The following is a 7,825-nucleotide window of genomic DNA, read 5'->3' on the forward strand; positions in this document are numbered from 1 at the left end:
AGACCTGAACTCCTCTCTGAGATATTGTACTGCCCTACACATTTGTCAAAATGCAAACACAATTTGGGTTGGTCTTTCACAGTCCAATCCACTTCCTGTGTAGTTTGGAAGAATTTGGTAACGTGCTTCTGAGCGTATGGTGAGTGGTGGCAACACCTGCAATTAGCCCAAATAATAGAAAGAAGACATGTGCTGTGCTGATCTTGTTTTAGCAGGGAGGAAGCAACATTATTAAGACAGCTGATATAGTTCAGATGGTCATTTTAAATATGTCAGATTTCCTTTGCAATTTTAGTGAAGTTTCCTATAGGAAATCATTTTCTTTTGTTTCTATTTCTGTGAATATGTGAAGTACAGCAACACTTTGCAAAATTTACACTAAAAAACACTCCAAACGTAATTGTGGAATAATGGCACGGACGTCTGCAGAATAGTCTCTACTGGACCTCAGGAGTGTCTCAATTTGCACAAGATAAAACTGTGAGAGGTGAAACATATTCTAGGAAAATCCTAGGTGTGCTCTATGTTTTTAATTGACCATGCCCACCTTTCCTTAAATGAAGTGGTTTAAACATAGCAGGCTGAAAACATGCATCCTCTGTTTTCCAAAAGCTAGAGTCATTGCTGAAGTAGCAACATATTGGAATCATTCTGATTTTACATCAAACTGCTATTTCAGATTCCACTGTTAATGTACCCAAAAGAGAAATAGAACATAACCTCCAATCTGAAATACAAAAGGCTGTCTTCACCATCGTATGACATTTACCAATAAAAAGGCTTTGAAATTAATAAAAATAAATTTGACACAGATTTGTAGGATGAATAATGAGGGAAATAAAATTTTCTAGTTTAGATTCTCTGTAGAAACATTAGTAACACAGGAAAGAAGCAAAGTAAGAAGAACATCAACAAACATACAAAAATATAATTCTCCATCTTTGGAAATGGCAGGTGTTGCCACCACTCCCTGCTTTTTAAAGTTTGATAGAAATATCTGTGGGCTATAGGTACATTCTTAAACTGCAAGGTTTTTTGCCTATTAGTGAATAGATTCTATGACCATAAATAGAACTTTACTTTCAACTTCTGTTCAACTAATGTGTCACTGGAGCAGGTGTTGAGTTTTGGTGAAATTGTTAATGGAACTTCTTTACTTGAGTGGGTGCTGTTCTAACAACACTAAGGTGACTCAGAGTTTGCTTAAAATCATGAATCATCTAATCTCAGACCTGCCATTTCAAAACCTTCTAAACTATGCAGGTACAATTATAAGAACTGGCCTTATCAACCCACAAATGGCAGAATCTTCTGCTAGCAACAACAGTGTTCAAAATGCCATATACAAGATTTGTAATGACAAAGATGGCTTCCTTGGGGCAGCTATTTAAGAGGAAACATATTTTTAAGTGCATAATTGACTGTGCGCATAATGCTAAACTTATCTTTGTCAGTTATCTTCTCAGGATTTTATTTCTCTTGCTATTCTCATGCCATCATAATTTTCTTTAAGAGTCATGACTACTTCATGAGAGTTGTTTCTCTGCTTGTCTAACTGCTGTCTAGATTGAGGATGGCAATATAGGGGACTGACTGTAGCTCCCCTTGCAGGAAAGCAGGAATGGTTAGAATCCCACCTTTTACCCAAACCACCCAACAAAGGTTCGCATATGCATGCTTCCCTTGTGCACTAGGGAATATCCCTACCAGCAGAGGGCAGCATGTAAGTGCTAGCTCTGGATGCTCTGGGGCCTGGGAATTCTGTTAGCTGAGGGAAAATCAATCAGTGCAACTTGCTTCCCCTTAGCCAACACAAGGTACTAGTGTTAGGAAGGCTGTTGTCACCTCTTAAGAGCTCTTAAGCCTCAGCACCGAGAGCCAGTGTGGTGTAGTGGTTAAGGTGTTGGACTACGACCCGGGAAACCAAAGTTCGAATCCCCACACAGCCATGAAGCTCACTGGGTTACCTTGGGCCAGTCACTACCTCTCAGCCTCAGAGGGAGGCAATGGTAAACCACCTCTGAATACTGCTAACATGAAAACCCTATTCATAGGGTCGCCATAAGTCGAGATTCACTTGAAGGCAGTCCATTTTCATTTTCAAGCCTCAGCACAAGTCTGTCAGTTTCCTGCCCTCTCACCAATGATTGCTTGGAGTCATAGCAAGAGTTGAATCTCCCTTCATCACCAATGCAATTTGTGGGGATGGGACCAGGCTCAGAAGGAACTTTCTCAGCACCCAGCAAAGTGGCAGCAACAATGAGGATCAAAAGAGTAAAGCATCCTCCCATAGGAACATAGGAAGCTGCATTGTACTGAGTCAGATCTTTGGTTCATCTAGTTCAGTACTGTCTACACCAGGAGTGGGAAACTTCCAGTCTGTGGACCAATCTTGCCCCATGATGCCATTTCCCCAAATCACCTTTCTGACATTGCTGGGTAATGTCAGCTGATGGGTGGAGGATTCAGTCCTGCTGGGTGCTGCTTTACCAGGGTGTTCCCCACAGAGAACATGCTGGTGAAACAGACCCCTGCAGCCAGCAGGATTGAACCCTCCACTCATCAGCTGATAAATGGATGATTTAGTCCTGCTGGGTGCTACTTCAGTGCATTCCCTGAGGTGAATGTGCTGGTGAAGCAGATCCCCCACCCCATGGGTCAACTTTGCCAGGCCAGTGGGATGACATCAGATGATTGTCGGGTGGGTGGCCCTGCCCACCTGTCAAAGCTGGCCTGTGTGTGTGTGTGGAGATAGTCTAGGCCTGTCAAACCGAAAAGGTTCCCCACTCCTGGGCTACACTGACTGGCAGTGGCTGTCCAGGGTTTTAGACAGAAGATGCCAGAGATTGCATCTGAGATCTTTTGCATGCAAAGGAGATCCTCTGCCACAGAGCTATGGCCCTCCCCACTCAGTTGTTTTTCCTGTAATTCCTTGTGGTTCCTGCTTACTTGTAAATATTAAACTCTGAATTCTTATGACTTTAGTGTGGTTCTTTTGAATGCAAGCATTCAAAATCACACCAGTCAAGATCTCCTCATTGTCACATGTAATCCTGCCTCCATTAAAGGACTCAACAGAGTTAACAAACAGATGCTAACAAACACTGAGAAGTACCCTCATCAGAATATGACCATGTTCCCATCCAATAACAATAGGCACATTATGTGCTCCAAATTCGGGGCAATTAAACTTCTCAACTACAGCATTTCGAAGACTAAAGAAAATTGGGAAAGGGGACTTTATTCTTGGGGGAAACCTAAATCTAAATCTAAAAGGGCTAGATCCGGAATTGCTTGTTAAATCCAAACTACAAAAATCAATTATTAAAGGCAAACATAAAACATTAAAGAAAAAACTACAAATCCTACAAATGCTGCATAAATTTGGGCTAAAAGAAGTTTGGGCAGTGTCATGAACTTGTATATTTTTATGAAATGTTAAAATTATATGTAACATCATGGCTCAGTGCAAAGAACTCTGGGAGTTCCATCTTGTTAGAAAACAGGCCTCTGAAAGGGTAAAAATGTTAAGTTTCGGTTTCCAGCTGAAGACAGTTAGGAAGGCCTAAACAGAAGCACCTGGTTATCTGTGCTAATCAGTCAGAGCCTGGCACTCAAGGCCATTGGAGTCTGAGAAGATTGAAACCCTGTTGGGAGGGGGGCCTGGAAGGCACGAAAAGGAGGAGAAACATCTAGAAAGGGATTACATCAGAAAACTCCTGATTGGTTAATTAATCTTGGACCGTTGGGTTTCTTTCCCTTAAGTATAGGGCTTGAGACCCATAGCCTTTGTTCCCTTAGGAAGGTTCTGAAAGGTTCCTTCGGATTGGTGCCTATGGGAGGTTACCTAAGCAGGGTTCCATTGCTTGTACTGATGCTATTCTCTCTGAGGAGAGACAAGACTTCAACCAACTACCTCCTATGTAAGTAGGAGTTAGGTTAGGTTATTATTTTCTTGTTGTGTGAATGAATTCTCGTATGTGTACCTAAAACCCTGTTTGGGTGTATGGTTTTGAAGAATTGTTTGCTGCTATATTTTAATGTGCACTTATATTTTTGAATAAAGCTACTTCTATTTAACCTGGTGTGTTCATTGAGGGTAAGGGTGGTTCTGAATCCAGCACCTTGACCATTCAGCTACACAACTACCAAAAGGGAAAAGGAGTTAAGCCTAATTCTAATTTTTGGGGTTTTACCAGAGGACAAGGAGTGTAAATTTGGCGTTTGTCTTATAGGACCTTGGTTTACCTATTTTCTGGGCTCAGAGTTCCCCTAGCTCTGAGTTGAACCAGTGACAGGGGTGGTGGCAGCCTACTTTCTACCTTGCAGGGTTGGTGTTAGTTTGCACAGCCTTGGCAAGGGGGAATTTGGTATTTGGGTTCCAGAACAATTGCCCTAAGGGTGGGAATTGGGTCTGAAGCATGGTCCTCACGCCTTGAGGGGTGGGTGGTCGCATGACATGTTGGCAGTGCGTTGGGATAGAGACCATACTTGCTCTTGGTGAACACACTGTGTAAAATAAGTGCATTGCAGCAAAAATTAAATTAAGAGAGATTTCTGGCACAACCGTTTATTGTTTTGGGTAGTTGAGGCTAGTGGCAGGATGTCGCAGAAGCCAAAAACTAGGTCCCAAACTGCTGGGGCTAATGGAGCCACAGAAATGGAAGAAACGGAGGGAAGAGCGTCACCTCTACAGCCTGAGCAGCTGGAAAGAAGTGCATCTGCCCGCTGTTTCGTGTACAGCCTCCTAGGCATGAGGAGGGTGCAGTAACTGAACAAGCCGAGGAAGAAGAAGAGGAAGAGGAAGAATTGCCTAAGGGTTTGCAGCATTACCTGGCAAAACAAATGCAATTACTAACTCTACAATTTGAGGCTATGAGAGAAGACCGTTTGAGTCGAGACAGATATGACCGAGCTCGTGAGGCCAGAGAAAAGTTATCTCGTGAGCAGAGGCAAACGCAAGATGTGGGACCTAATCTCCATAAAAAAGCTTTTCCAACCTTTCATGAGACAGAAGATATTTATACCTATTTTCAAATTTTTACCCATGCTTGTAGAGACCAGCATGTGGCAAAAGAGCATTGGATGAGTGCATTAAGAATCAACGCTCAAGGTGAGCTCCATGAACTTTTGAACTCAGTACCTGATGAATTTTCTGATGATTTTGACCATTTCTATACCTTAGCTCGCTCTCACTTTGCTATGTCTGCTTCCGGCGCCTGGAAGCTGATCAGAAGAAAAACAAGGAGAGCTATGCTGCATTTTCAGCAAGGACGGGGAGAAATGTGGAGCGCTGGGTGAACACAGCAAAGGCTGTAACCCGAGAGCAAGTCTTGGACTTGTATGCCAGGGAAATGTTCTACAAACGCCTTCCAAAAGAACTAGCAGCCCTTGTTAAAGATCAACAGCCTCAGACGCTTGTTGAAGCCGGGACTTTAGCAGATCAGATGTCAAATAATAGTGTGGGAGGTGAGAAACCTGCCTTTGTTAAAAAGCCTGAGAATTTTCCTACCAAGCCGTTTGGACGGGGAATGCCTGGAATGCAGAAACCATGGCAACAGCCGAGAGAGGCGAAGGAGGGGCAGAGCCACCCCAAGGTAGCCTCAGCTCCGTCGGCACATAGATTACAAAAGAAACTTCCAGGAGAAATAAAGTGCTTTCGGTGTGGAGAAATGGGACATAAAGCAGATTCTTGTGTAAAATTTTGTCCAAATCTACACCAGCTGCAAGGAAAAATCCTAAAGTTGCTCCTGTTGTACGTGTAAGAGATCTGGAGGAGGTTGGTGCAGAGCCTCCAGAAATTTCATCTCGGTCATCTGCAGGAGAAGAAGAACAAGATTCAGACTTCCTGTTCTCAGCTCCTAACTCGCAAGACTGTCCTGAAGTTCCTCGTGGTCCTGTTGTCAAAGCTGCCTCAGTGAGTGTGATCCAAAATGCAATGGGGAAGGTGAAGGGAGGAGAAGAGAACAGTCAGCCTCCTGAGAAAGATTCTCAAAGCTTTCTTTCCCAAGAGTGCAATGAGTGGGTCCAAACTCAGTTTTCAGAACCTGTGTATGTTAACTGCATTAAAGTAGTGGGAAGACAAGATTCTGGCAGTGAAGTGACCAGTGTCGCAAGGCACTTGGTGAGGGAAGATCAGTTTGTTCCAGGACTGAAAGTTGCAGTAACAGCGTATGGGCAAAAAACAGTTCAAGTCCCAGTGGCTGATGTTTTTATTACGTATAAAAACTGGACAGGGCGTCACAGAGTCATAGTCCATGGAGACCAGAGTCTATGGCCGGTCCTTATTGGTGTGGATCTTTTATTTTTAAACCATAAAAAGACTGTACAAAGTGCCGAGGTGAATGTCCTCACTAGGTCCCAAGCACCTCCAGAAAAATTGGAGTGCAATGTGGAAAAACCACCACCAATTGTCGATGTGGCGCAAGTTTCGGAAGACAGAGCTGTAAGCTTGCCAGAGTCACAGGAAGCATGTGCCATTTTAAAGCCCACAGAAGGGGGGGAAATGGAATGCAAACTGCAGTCTGCTGGCTCTCAGGAGTTTAAGACAGCTTTATGGGAGGATGAAAGCCTCCAAACATGCAGAGAAGCGGCCGAAAATAGCCCACCTGCTTTATCAAAGACTGTGAAGCTGAGATTTTATTGGAAAAATGGCTTACTTTACAGAGAACATGTACCTCAAGGGAACTCTATTGACTGGCAACCTGTTACCCAGTTGGTAGTCCCTAAAAAGTTTCGAATGGATGCACTTCGGTTGGCTCACAATGTTGTGACTGCAGGTCACTTGGGAGTCAAGCGCACACTGTTCAATGTCACCCGACAATTTTATTGGTCCTTTATTTCAAAGACTGTTAAGGAGTATGTAAGATCCTGTGATGTGTGTCAAAATGTGAGGCATGCTCGTGATCACCCCAAAGCACCCCTACAAGTGTCTCAGATTGTAGCTGAACCATTTTCTAAGGTGGCCGTGGATGTGATAGGCCCTTTTAATCCTTCTATACTGGAAAAAAGCTTATTCTGACAATAATTGACTTTGCTACGAGGTTTGCTGAAGCCATTCCTTTAAGTTCCATCACTGCTCCAGCTATAGCAAGAGCTCTGTTGGAGTTATTTTCACGTTGGGGTTGCCCTAAGACTATTTTGTCCGATCAAGGACCTGGATTTGTTGCTAAGCTAACCCAAAAGCTTTGGGAGCTTGCTGGAATTGAGCAGCTCACTACAATTGCTGGACATATGTGAGAGAATGAATTTGATGATAAACAGAATGCTGAAAGCCTATGTGTTAGAGCATCCTAGGGATTGGGATGTGGCTTTACCTTTTTTGATGTTTGCATATAGAGCTACAGCTTCTGCTAGTCTGGTCTTTAGTCCTAACCAACTAGTCTTTGGAGGAGATTTGGTAGGACCCTTCTCTTTGCTCAGGACTGAATGGGAAGGAAAGTTGGACTCTGTACCTATACCTGTACCGACTTACTTGCAAAAGCTGCAGAATATTTTGAGGGATGTTTTGACAGTTGCCCATGAAAATCTGGGTGAGGCTCAACAACAACAGAAGGCCCATTATGATGTACATACAAAAGCAAGGCAATTTGTTGTTGGTTCAGAAGTCTTGGTGCTGAAGGCCCAAGTGGACAATAAGCTATCTGTTGCCTGGCAGGGCCCACTTATTGTTAAAGCTCAGTTGAGTGACACTAACTATTTGCTTGCCTACCCTGACTCAAGTAGAAAACCTAAAATTTTCCATGTTAACATGATGAAGCAATATTTTTCTAGGAAACGTATGGTTTTGGCTTGCACCAATGTGCGTGAGATCACAGAAGATGCT

The sequence above is a fragment of the Rhineura floridana genome, chromosome 4, assembly GCF_030035675.1.
Source record: "Rhineura floridana isolate rRhiFlo1 chromosome 4, rRhiFlo1.hap2, whole genome shotgun sequence".
NCBI lineage: Eukaryota > Metazoa > Chordata > Lepidosauria > Squamata > Rhineuridae > Rhineura > Rhineura floridana.